This window comes from Schistocerca cancellata, chromosome 4 (assembly GCF_023864275.1).
Source record: "Schistocerca cancellata isolate TAMUIC-IGC-003103 chromosome 4, iqSchCanc2.1, whole genome shotgun sequence".
Taxonomy (NCBI): Eukaryota; Metazoa; Arthropoda; class Insecta; order Orthoptera; family Acrididae; genus Schistocerca; species Schistocerca cancellata.
In genome coordinates, this window is record NC_064629.1 from 716,238,600 (window position 1) to 716,251,380 (window position 12,781).

Genomic DNA, 12,781 nt, shown 5'->3' on the forward strand with positions numbered 1-12,781 from the left:
TAGAGCGAGCGGCTTTGATAGGTTTTCGTATCGTCGAAATAACGCAGAATTAGTTGAAGTTAAACAAGGGATTCGTCGCAGTTGAAGAATTACGTAGGTAAGAAAAAGTTGGGTTTAAAAATTTTTTTGACTACTGTTTGTATACTACCCTATTAAGAATCAGATTTTGTGGAAGATTGTTGATTACTTTCATAAAATGTTAAATGAGAGTAAAAAAACAGTACTAAACGTTTTGCACGACCGCATGTACATTATATTTCGAGAGAGAGAGAGAGGGTGTGGGTGTGTGTGTGTACATACGTGCGTGCATTTTGGAATGGCCACCATTACTCAAGGTTATTTTACATTGCTACTGTTTTTTCATGTGACTAAATAATCATGTGGTTGAGGTTCTGAGTGCTAACAGTTTGCTTCGAAATAGCTCCCTTGTTATCACTGAAAAATTCCTATTAGCAAATCTTCAAGGTTTTGTGTTATAGTAGTTGTTAGCTTCGGGAATGACGTTGCCGTGGATGTCGCTGGTTTTGCTACGTTTGGATGACGCGTAACTAAACGTAAATACGTAGTATGGCTGCATTTAATACAACTGTTTGTGGTGCGGTATCAGTTTAGTAAGCTGTAGCTTTGAAAGCGAGTCTCCTGTATGCGCAATCTTCGTGTTTCATAAAACTATGAAGAAAGTTCGAGTATTAGCACTGTTAAAATGTGTATATCATCGTATCCAATATAAATGAGATGATCAGAATGTTAAGTGTTCGTCGTACCCATGAAATTCTGTTTGGCCGTGGGTTAACTCATTAATACTTAATGCTTTTTATATGGTAGACATTAATTATCATTCCTGTGTTGTCTTTCATACTCACGAAAATGGCGTTGGTCGTGAGTTCTGTAATAACACGAAGAAAAAAAAATTATTCCGTTTCCCCTTTTAACCGGCGCAGTTGACGCTTAATTACCATACTGCCCAGCTTATATATAAACTTGGACTTCCCTTGTAAAGACGATGAAGATGACATCCTGTCGTAACAGTAATAAATGAAAAATCACAATTTGTACTTTTATTTATTCGTCCATCCTTTGATCGTTGTTTAGAGCGATATTACATACGTCAATATACATTTACAATTTCAGATGCTGTGAAAATTGGCAGAATTTACTCGGAATGTCAATCACCAACTTTCTGTTCCAAATGTGAAGATATTTTGTTGATGGCTACCTGCATAGGGAGAAACATACACTATAATAAAATAAGGGAAATCAGACCTCATGCAGAAAGATATAGTTAAATTTTTCCACTTGCTATTCGAGATTGGAGAACTAGTTTGGAGGTGGTTTGATGAATCCTCTGCTGGGCACTTACATGTGATTTGTAGTGTTTGAGATATATATATTTCCTTTTTGTACTGTTATTTATTTAGCTTAACCAGAGTGCTGGGCACTTGCATGTGATTTGTAGTTTGCCCATTTAGAGGTAGATGTATTGAGAAGTTCATCCTTGACAGCTTGTGTATCAACACATCAGTGAAAAATACCAATCTTTATTTTGGATTCACTAAAATATAATTTCTGCTACAGTTACAAAAAAATTATATCCTGTCTTCTCCCTGCTTTGGGGAAAGAAAATAGTGCTAAAATCCAGTTTTTGTTAAGAACAGAGTTTATAACTTCGTGGTATTTTTGAAGTGCTGCATTAATTAATATTGTGTGTTCGAGACTGAGATGATTGATGTCTATGCGAACCATTCCCTCTGTAGTGGTGTACTTTGGCGTAGCCCTCTCCCACAAATATTAAGACAAAAATAATTTTGTGTAAATCTGTCCTCTAAACATATCATATTCCACAGTGACTAACAGTTGCTTTATGTTGTGTGTTGTGATAATTTTCCCTTCATGCAGGCTGAGCAAGTGACTGAAGTTGATGAGAACAAGTTAGAATTATGCAGGATTGTCTTCAGGCTTTCCACAGGAATCTGTTTATCATTATAAAGTAACGTATAAAAAAAATTGTACAAATGAAGTATTGTATCAGGAAAAAATGCCCCAAAGAAAAGTATACTGTAAAATTAAGAGAGAATTGTTGGGGAGTACTTTCCTTAAAGAGGTGAGAGCTAGTTAGTTTAATTTTCATGGGCCATTTGCACAATAATTAGTAATGATGTGGACTGAGTCTTTTATATTCACATCACAAAATATTTTGTACACAGACTGATCATTGACAACATTCTTGCTTTTTCCTTTTAAAAATAAAAAAGATGACCTACAGATGTGAGTAACCACCACCTTTTATACATTATAATAGAGATTTTTCCATGGCATGGGAGGAATTATCAAAGAAAAACTTTTTCTATTTATTTTGAAGCACCACATATTTTCCTTACAGCCTGTTTTTCGGCAATGAAGGTATTCTTTCTTAAAGATGGCAATATTATGAAAAGGATAGATTGCTACCCACAATAGAGAGGAGATGCCGAGCCACAGACAGGCACAATCAGACCTGACACACACACACACACACACACACACACACACACACACACACACACACACACACACACACACACACACACAGGCACATAACTACTCTCTCTGGCCCCTGAGGAAAGTGGAATAGCTTGTGAGAAGTTCAAAAAGGAAGGGTATGGAAATCTAGTATAGTTGCCATATACCAGGTACAATTCCTATGGTAAAGACAGTTCCATTTCACTGTTACTCAATATGACATATTTACAAAATTGTTCAGTTCACAGTGCTTTGTTTTATGATATATAAACTGCTCTTCAGACCCAGATACATTTCCATCATCAACCACCCATCATCTTAAAAAGTAGAGGATTTGAGATTTTAGTAGTCATTTTAATAGTTCTTTGGTTTGTACATATTTGGAACACTTTTCTGATTAACAAAAAATTGGTTTTGTTTCCTATTTCAAATTAAATATCATGCAATTCACTATAAGAAGGAAGAGCAGGTAATCAATTATTTCATTTGATGGAATTCCCTTTGTGATTTCTCCCATGCAAGTTGTTGATGTATGTCTGCAAATTAGTTTTTTATTCATCCAGGGATCATCTCACAACGATACAGGATTTGTCGAGGTAATACAGTGCCAATGAGCAGAGGAAAATATAACACACAACATATATAACATGCTGTAAGAGGATAGGCTGGTAGCATATGGGAATAGGACAGGTGTATGACAGTGGCCTAGTTTAAGGAACCATCGTGGCATTTGGCCATAGGGATATAGGAAAATCACATAAAACCCTAATCAGAATGGCTGGAGAGAGCAGCTTCATCCTCATCAATATGTCAGCATCCTAACAGCTGCATTGCCTCATTTGGCAGACATAACTGTTATGCATTATACAGCTTCACATATGATCCTTGTGAAAGCAGTAAACACTAACCCTGTATTGAAATGTGACAAGGTACTGTAGTGTCACCATTCATTACCAGCCACTACTCTGGGTCCTCTAAGTAGTCTTGAATTGTGTAATATGCATTACTTGTGAAGGACATTTTAGCTGCCTTTTTAAGCAAATGTGTTTTAGTAATCTTTTCCACTACCTTCGGCAATTTGTTACTCAATTTTATGCGCTGGTGCACTGCCTCTTTTAGCTCCAAACTAGGTCTTGTTCCATGATTAGGAATAGAACTATTAGTGTAGTATTTAGTAATATTTTGTCTGATATGCCCCACAGATTGGTGTACATACTCACTTGTTGCAGTAAGGATCCCCAGAAAAGAATTCCATAGCTAAGAACTGAGTATATGTAGGCATAATATGTCACAACATTGGCTGTTACCATCTGATGCTAACACTCTAGAAGCATAATATGTTGATGATATGCTGTTTGCCAGTATCCTTGTACATACTATAATAGCTGACAATCAATGTCCATCCCTAAAAACTTTGTTGTTTGCTACACAACCTACAGGTTTATTTTCTATCCTTAATGTGACAAGAGTTGGTTCCTCTCCTTATGCTTAAATGCATACTGTTTTTCTTTTTGTTGTGCATTAATTTATTACATACTGCCCAATTGTAAACATCATTTAGCATTTCATCCACTTTCTCTAACAGGCGTTCTGATGTCTTATCAGTGGCTACGATGTTTCTGTCATCAGCAAAGAGAACTTTTTTTCCGTGTCTTGCTTCTGTGGAATGTGATTTATGTATCTTGTCTGATTATTGTTTTACCAAACATTTACATTAGCGGATGGGTGAACGTTCTCCACCTTTTGCATCCTGTTTCCCATCTTCGTAAATTCTGCAGTGGCTTTTATTGTACTTCTTCCACTTCTGAAAGTAAACTGTACTTCATTAAGGAGGTCGTCTTTCATGATTGTTTCAATTATTTTTAAGAATGAAGACAGCAGTGAATGTGGCCGTTAGTTTCCAGTTCTCTTCACACTCATGCTTGCTTTAGTTATTTTAGGGAAGAAATGCCCAAACTAAAAGATACATTTATTATGTTTGTTAATTGGTCTTGTATGCATGCTTTGAGAACAGTTTTTTTTTAATTGTTGTGTTGTATTTGTAACTTCAAGCTCTGTTGTGGGAAACATGATTGTGCTTGTTGTGTAAGTCTTTGTAGTGCTACATGCGTTTTAGAAAGATTTTTCTGCAACTTCTTTGCAATACCAAAGAAATAATCATTTACAAAAGTTGCTAATTTCTGATGACTCTGTTATTCTGTCCTCATTTTTGATTTATATACTATTATCCCTCTATCTGCCCTCTCCAACTTCACGTTTTATAACCTCTCATACCACTTTGCTTTTATTTTCTGAATTATATATTAACTTGACCAGAATGAGTTTGGAAGGTAGGAAATGAGGTACTGGCAGAAGTAAAGCTGTGAGGACCGGGCGCGAGTCGTGCTTCGGTAGCTCAGATGGTAGAGCACTTGCCCGCGAAAGGCAAAGGTCCCGAGTTCGAGTCTCAGTCGGGCACACAGTTTTAATCTGCCAGGAAGTTTCATATATTAACTTATCATTGAACGTTTTTTTTTATTACAACAAGCGGTACCCACTTCTATTTATTTAAATATCTGTGATAGTGACATCTCATTGAATTGTGTGTACTGGCGGTGGTCTACGTTTTTCTAACACAGTATTTCGACATCGTACCTCGGTGTCTTCATCAGGTGCTTCCTGTAACAGTCACAGGAAGCAACTGATGAAGACGCTGAGGTATGACGTGGAAATATTGTTAAAAAAACGCAGACCACCGCCAGTACACCCGATTCGAGATGTCACAGAATCGCCGGGAAAGTCTAGGAAATTACATCTGTGATAGTGTTCGAGGGTCTGTGGGTTAGTGCATTGCTTTTACAAGGAACTGATAAATTTAAGTGTCTGTGAGAACTTTCTAAAACCTGCAGTTACCCATCTGTTTTCCTATCTGCAGCAGTAGAAATGTCTACTTTCGGAAGTGTCATCTGAAAAATTGGTTTACCTAATGTGTAAAATTTAGAGGACGTAGCATCTAGATTGCTTTTTGTATACATTTCACCCCAGGTTTTATTTGCCAATATCTAGAAAAAGTATGTATCTTAAGATCTGAGGAGATCCTTTTGTAGGCCTGCAGTTTTGTGGGTTTCACTGAGCGTGTCTTTAGCTCTATCATCTGACAGTAATAATTTGAAATGCCGTGATCTCTTATAAATACTTTACAGTTTTCCCTGTCAGTGTCTGTAAGTACTTGATTTAAAATTGAAACGTAACTTCTTAAAATCATCGTTGCAGTGTTTACCATTTGTGCCACACTGAAAGTGTTCAAAAAGTTTAAGTAGTTACTACTAATTTTGCAGTGAACACATGGTGTGTCGTGAGGCGATCACACTGTTTTTAAAATAACTGAAAAGCCTTACACACGCAACTTCATATTGTTTCAATTATTTTAAGTTACAACTAATTTCACCCTCAACATCTGTGTTGACTTTGTGTCTCCACATATTATTATGCTAGTTTTGGGGATTGAGACCCTTTCCATGACTACTGCTATCTGAGGTGGTTTTTTTAAAAGAAGAAAAGCTTCTTACACCCTATGTTGTATGTTTGTTTGCAAGACAGTATATTGGATGAAGCAGATATTTCATATGTCTTGTGACCAACAGAGAGATAAATCATGCTTCTGTTATAAACACATTTAATGAAAGATTGATCTCCAGGACTTGTGGTCTACAGTGACACACATGTTAGAACCCATGCAGATCACTATATGGCTGTGGACACTTAGAATACTATAGGGAAATACAGAAGCATCCGATCCTACCCGCCGGCTTTGACCCATGACGTCACAAATATGGCGGAAACGACCATAAACGACAATTCCAATATGGCGGATATAAAAACATCGCATACGTATCATAAACACGAAAATACACAGGTTTCACAAAAAGCCTAATGACTTTAACGGGACAAGCATGGGAAATTGGGGGTTTTTGGGTGGGGAGAAACTAAATATACACAAATTTAGCCACCGACCGCCATACAAAACCACACAAAACGACGAAAAAAATCGGCATCACAAAACTCACCAAATACCACAAAACACATTCTTATCCGGAATCAGACACTTCCTTTGACCTATATAGATCTACAGTAGCTCCCGATACCATAAATTGGGATCGAACACTTCCCTTGACCTATATAGCTCAACAGAATCTCCCGATCCCATCCCCCAACACAAAAATCAAAAAACACCACAAACCATAGCAAACAAACACTTCCCTTAACCTACATACATCTACAGCAGCTCCCGATCCCATAAATTGGGATCGAACACTTCCCTTGACCTATATAGCTCAACAGCATCTCCCGATCCCATCCCCCAATAAAAAAATCAAAATACACCGCAAACCATTGCGAACAAACACTTCCCTTCACCTACATATATCTACAGCAGCTCCCGATCCCATAAATTGGGATCGAACACTTCCCTTGACCTATATAGCTCAACAGCAACTCCCGATCCCATCTCCAATTACAAAAATCGACATACTCCACCAAACATTGAGATTGAACACTTCCCTCCAGCTATATAGCTCAACAGCAGCTACCAATCCCATAACTTAGTATCGACCACTACCCATGACCTATGAACTCAAACACATCTCCCAATACGAATACCAATACCAACCTTCACAGCCACAAATCTCAATGAAACACTTCCCTATACCCAATACACAACACATACGCCAAAAACAAAAAAAAGGGAACTTACCACAAAAAAGTTCCAGCCCGACAAACTAGATTGGCCACCACAATCACACACAAATGCATGCACACAAATGCATGTGCACACACACACACACACACACACACACACACCAACGAAAAAATACTGAACTAAAATAAAAACCCAACCCACCCACACCTCAACCCCCTCCCCCCCCCCCCACAACCCCAAAATAAAAAACCCACAAACAAAAACCAAATACAACATAAAAAACATCTCAATCACACACTACAACTCAACAAAAACTTCAACAAAATAGATCCTCCACAACTAAAAGAAAAAACAAACACACTCCCCCTCCACCCCACCATAACAAACACTATACAACAAAATAAACCACCCACCCCACCCTGAACCACAGCCACCCACCCACCTACCCAGCCCACCCTAACTAACCACTTTCGGCCTATACATTTTACCCACAGCCCTTAAAAAAACCCGAACAATACAATAGCCCTCTGGGACACTCTTCCGCCAACAGTACTCATCTAAATGAGACTGAAGGTTGGAAGAGTGCCTCTTCCCCCTCCCAAGAACTGACTTAACCGCCCCACACATCCCCTCAATTGTGTTAGTACAAGCCCCTGTATCATAATTCTTAAACTCTAAACTATGGTTCACTACTAAATGATTAAATCCGCTCTCACCCAACCCCCTATAAGAAGAAAAAGCATCAGAAACTACTGTGGACCCCGGCTCTATATACACCTCAATTAACCCCACTAATTGAGCCTTCGACCTCCCTTCCACAACCCTAAAAACACATTCGGAACCCACACCCCCCCGGAACAACAGCCGCCCACACCCAAAGACCAGCCACAGACTTCCCCCTCCCATACTTCCTTTTCCCAAACTGTGACTCGTCCACCTCCACAACCACCCCATGCCCCCCCAACTTACCCCTGTACTTAATAAATTCCGAACACACTTCACGACAAAAGGAATACCAGTCTAAAACAGTCCTCTCACTCACACCAGTCTCATGCGCGCAAAAACTCTGTGGGGATCTATAACAAAAATAATATGTAACAAGCACAATCTCACGCATGCCCAATCTAGACTTCTCGAACCAGGTACCGCGCCGTATGAAACGCCATACGTCATCTTTCCTACAGCGCCACATGTAACCGTCCCTGGTCCGAGAGGCCGGAACTTTAACCAATTTCATTGGCTCACGGCACAGACCGTACTTTACGACTTCGGCAATTAAGCCGAATAGCTGTAGAAATTTGATCAGCTCTAACGGTGTCTCACCCATCATAGCCCTCAACCGAGCACTATTAATCCGGTCTTTCATATCCATTCCTGAACAAAAAACCACAACCGAATACACTCAATAACAAACTCACCCGACGTACAGCAATCATCATTACATTAACCATCACACAAAACCGTTAACTCACTAATACAAATTCCGCTTCAAAACCACGCACACAGCACTCACCACTGAGCAACAGCAAACTGACCCCAACACACCAAACAAACGAAAACCATGAACACACCACCAGAGGGCACAACAAACAACAACACGACATCTACAAACACACCACAATCACAAACCAAACTCCGCGCCGTAATGACGTCACACACCACAACACGCTTACGTCACGGGTCAAAGCCGACGCGTGAGATCGGATATTTACTGACACCACTATAGATTAAGGTTTGTTTTCCACTCACAGACTGAATATGGTAATAATTACTACAAATGCAATTTCTTATTAGTATAATGTTATCTTGGCAGCCCTTTGGGGAACGGTATCCACAGGGCCGAATGATATTCCTAAATTCTTTCTTGTAGTTTCACAAGTAGGTTTTTCATACGTTATTTGTAGTGTCTGTTACTTGAAACTGTTAAATATTTCTGCCATGGCTGCAGATTTTGTGTAAGTCAAACCTGATGAGAATTTATTGAAGCTGAGCTGTATGCCAGTATAGGTCATTAGGTGATCCATTGATCAAATGAAGCCTGGTCTTTGCTTTACCTCACATTGAAATTACATGAGCATACATTAATCATTAACTGTGAACAATTTCCCTCCAATACATTGTTTGCTCTGTTTTTCAGTATGGCCCTGAATGTATGATACTAATATCATTTTCAGATTAAAAAAAAGCTAAAGTTATCTAGTACACTGAATAGTGAATTATTGATATGTGTATTAGGATAACAAATGGGTCAAAGGCGGTGATGCTTCAGTGTCAGATGGACTGTTGGGTTGTAAATAGCTAATGTAACATGGCCAGAAATTAAAAACATAGAAAATTCTTTATGGATATGCTTATATGAAACAATCTATCGCACTCTCCATAAGTGTAGGGAGTTTGTCACAGACTCATTCGTAGCAGATTACAGTGCACTGTAAGGAGTTTTTCTGAATGGAAAACATTGTACACCTCAGATCTCAGAAAAAATTGTATTGTCTTCAAGATATAGAGAGACATTCGTTCACTAAAAAGCTCATGAAAATTATTTGTGACTAGAAATCATACTTTTGCAACAGCACCTGTGTGAGTTCTAAACTATTTACTCATATGGAATCTTTGAAGCTCTATTTTCATATTACACCACACCAAGAAGGATATATTTCGTGAGACCTGTATAGCAATATGTACGAGAACCTGTCAGTGTTGGATACAGGGCAGCGATTAGGTGGCTTGTAAAGTAAAAGCAATCATGAACCTGAATGAGAATTGTTACACTTTTCACAGCTTCCATTTTTAGAATTTCATGTTTCTGTGCATATTTCTTGGCTGGATGCAGTATCTTTCTGTATGTGGAAGTTTTGGCAGTGAAGGTACCTCAGGTACCTTGTACAACTATTTTAAAATGTTAGATCTTCTTATACAGTCATGAATCAATAGCCTGAAATGAGTTGTACAGTATATCAATGTGTGGTGTTATATGATAAAATACAGACAACCAAAGTTAAAATGATGGTATTTGTAGTGTTAGATGGCACCTTCTTATGATTCTAATCACAATAGTTTGTTGAGATAAAAGTTGGATTCTCTCTATGTATTCTGCAAGTGACTGTTTTTGTGTTCAGGTTGTATTATTCTTGATTTGAGGCTGCATTTTGTGTTGGACATATAATGGACTTCTCTATTCTATTACAAGCATCATTGTTCACTCAGAAGAGCTGAGGAAGTAGCTAAAAGTTTTAGTGATGTCAGTAAAAAATTCTAGTGTCTGTGTTATGAGTATGGCCATAACTTCAAAAATTACGAGCATATCTAAAATGTTATGTAGGAAAAGTTTGGTTGTCTGGAGGATGACTACTTGTGACAGTTGCAACATTGTAGCACTGATAAATAACTTTGCTTGAAATAGTGACATTAGCCAGTAAAGTTTCAAAGGGATTTTTCTCTGGCTTTTGCATAGCATTGACAAGAAAAGCCAAAAATCTTCCAATAGGTTTATCCTCGGGCAAAACATACTGTATAAATATGACAAACTGTGATGTGGAAATATCAGGTATTTCATGTGTGGCGAATCAGTGATTACAATGTCCTTTCTAACTTGTTCATGGTAAATACAAAAGTAAATCATTCAGAATATTTTTCAAAGTACCATTTCAACTAACTTTTGTTTGTATTTCTTTTATTATACATGGGCACAAACAAGCAAGGAAAATAACAATCATTTTTCAATTACAGCGTCCTCCTAATTGACAATTTTGTTGTGGTTCACTTCCTAAATAACTTAGTTTCTGACATACAATGAGGATTTTGTCTCTGAGCAAGATTTAAGTTAAATTACTTCCCCTAAACAACAGCATTGAACTTTCACACTTTTAACCACATGCTAGACTTTGCACACATGAAAATTCGTGTGTTCCAGCTCTGCAACTCAGTTAAAAAAAAAAGGTTGTGCAAGTTTTGGTGACTTCACTGTCACTAATAACTGTATCTTATGCCCATCATTGTAGATTGAAGCATTTTACTTTGTGATGTTCCTTTCTGCTCGATATTTGAGTGGTGGTTCATTCTTTGCTGCAATGGGATAATGAAACCACATTGAAATATTTGTTCCTGAGAAAATTTGGCACTACTTAAAGATTTTAATGTGCTCTTAATTTTTTCTGCACACAATTGAAAAAGCGTGCTCATAAAATTTGAAAATGTCTGCAGTAATGCATTGAATCTACGATCAAACTTATGTAGGCCTACTCAATAAAAATCTCTCTTTTTATAATGTTTGCTTATTTTTTATTCTATGAAAAAAGTTCTAAGAAAAAGTCAGTTCTCATCTAAAACTTATCAAAAGAAAAACATCACAATAATAAAACATTGAGCTGTGAATTTTTAATATGAAAATAATGAAGAAACTAATGCAGCTAAAGAATTTACTGTTTTCGCAACTATTAATAGTGGGCAAGAAAAGAACACTGTAAGGAGCTGATTTATTCCACGCACTACATTTCAAAAGCTATCCTCCATCTGTGTGTTTAGGTGAAGTGTTTAGATAATTTCTGTTAAAAACACCTGAAGTTGGATGGTACCTTCTGAAATTTTTATTGTTAGTGAATGGGGGTGTGCTGAAAAGTAATGCCTCAGAACCGTAAAGGTTTTTAAATAAAACAAACTTCATTAACATTCTACATATTTATTCATCATGTCTACATATTTATTTCTCAATGTAGTCATCCTGGCAACAAATACATTTCACCCAATGAGAGACCAGTTAGTTGATACCCTCACTGTAAAATGTTTGACTTCTGCAAGGTAAGGTTTGAAAATCGAATGGGGCCAAGTTGGTACTGTACAAAGGATGACAGTGAATCCAAGGCATCTAATTGTTGCAGATATGTGGTCTTCCATTGTCATGCTGAAGGAGATGGGGCACCATGTGGGAACAGACTGTTCTGCAGTTAGGAATTACACTACAGCATGCTGTTTCTCATGCACTGACATTGTTACACACCACCATGTTACACGCTACAGTTTGGAGCCCTCTGTTCGCAGGGGTTGCAATTTCTGCCAGTGAAGCATGACATGTAATACCTTAACCAAAATTGCACACATAATAAAAAATTCTGAGACATTAATTTTCAGCACAAACTAGTAAAACAACTCTAACAGAGGTCGGAAATTTTATTACTGCATACACATGTTGCCATGGTCATCACCATTTCATGTGGAGATGGACACGTGTCTAGAAGAGAAATGTGTCATCCATGGCCCATGGCTGAGAATAATTGTAGCATTTGCTTGGAATAATTTGCGTAAACCTTTAAAGACCCATATCAGGATGGTCAGATCAAGTAAATACATCTGTATTCTTTGTACATGAACTTTTTAAAATACTTTTCCATATGTTAAAATAAGCTGAAATGACCATAATACAGTTAAGTGGACTCGAAGTAGTAATATATGCACAGTTTTATGTAATGCTACATAAGAATTTACCTGTTTCTACAAATCTTATTAGCATGCTAGGACACAGGAAGGTAAGTAATACTTACTTTCTCATAACACAGTGAAGCAGGTCTAATGAGAGTTCGCACAGGGACTAATTTTAGTGGTTTGTAG

General features: G+C 37.7%; 1 protein-coding gene across 6 annotated transcripts in view; it reads left to right on the forward strand.

Moving 5' to 3' along the window:
• The first annotated feature begins 285 nt into the window (after positions 1 to 285).
• LOC126183726 (serine-rich adhesin for platelets-like) overlaps positions 286 to 12,781 on the forward strand; it is a 44,710-nt gene continuing 32,214 nt past the window's right edge. For 3 of the 6 annotated variants that reach the window (XM_049925924.1, XM_049925920.1, XM_049925921.1), the window contains exon 1: positions 379 to 554. The gene's annotated coding sequence lies outside the window, so the exon portion shown is untranslated. Of the gene's footprint in view, positions 336 to 378; positions 555 to 12,781 lie in introns of those variants that run through there. The other 3 variants (XM_049925926.1, XM_049925922.1, XM_049925923.1) reach the window with 3 other exon arrangements.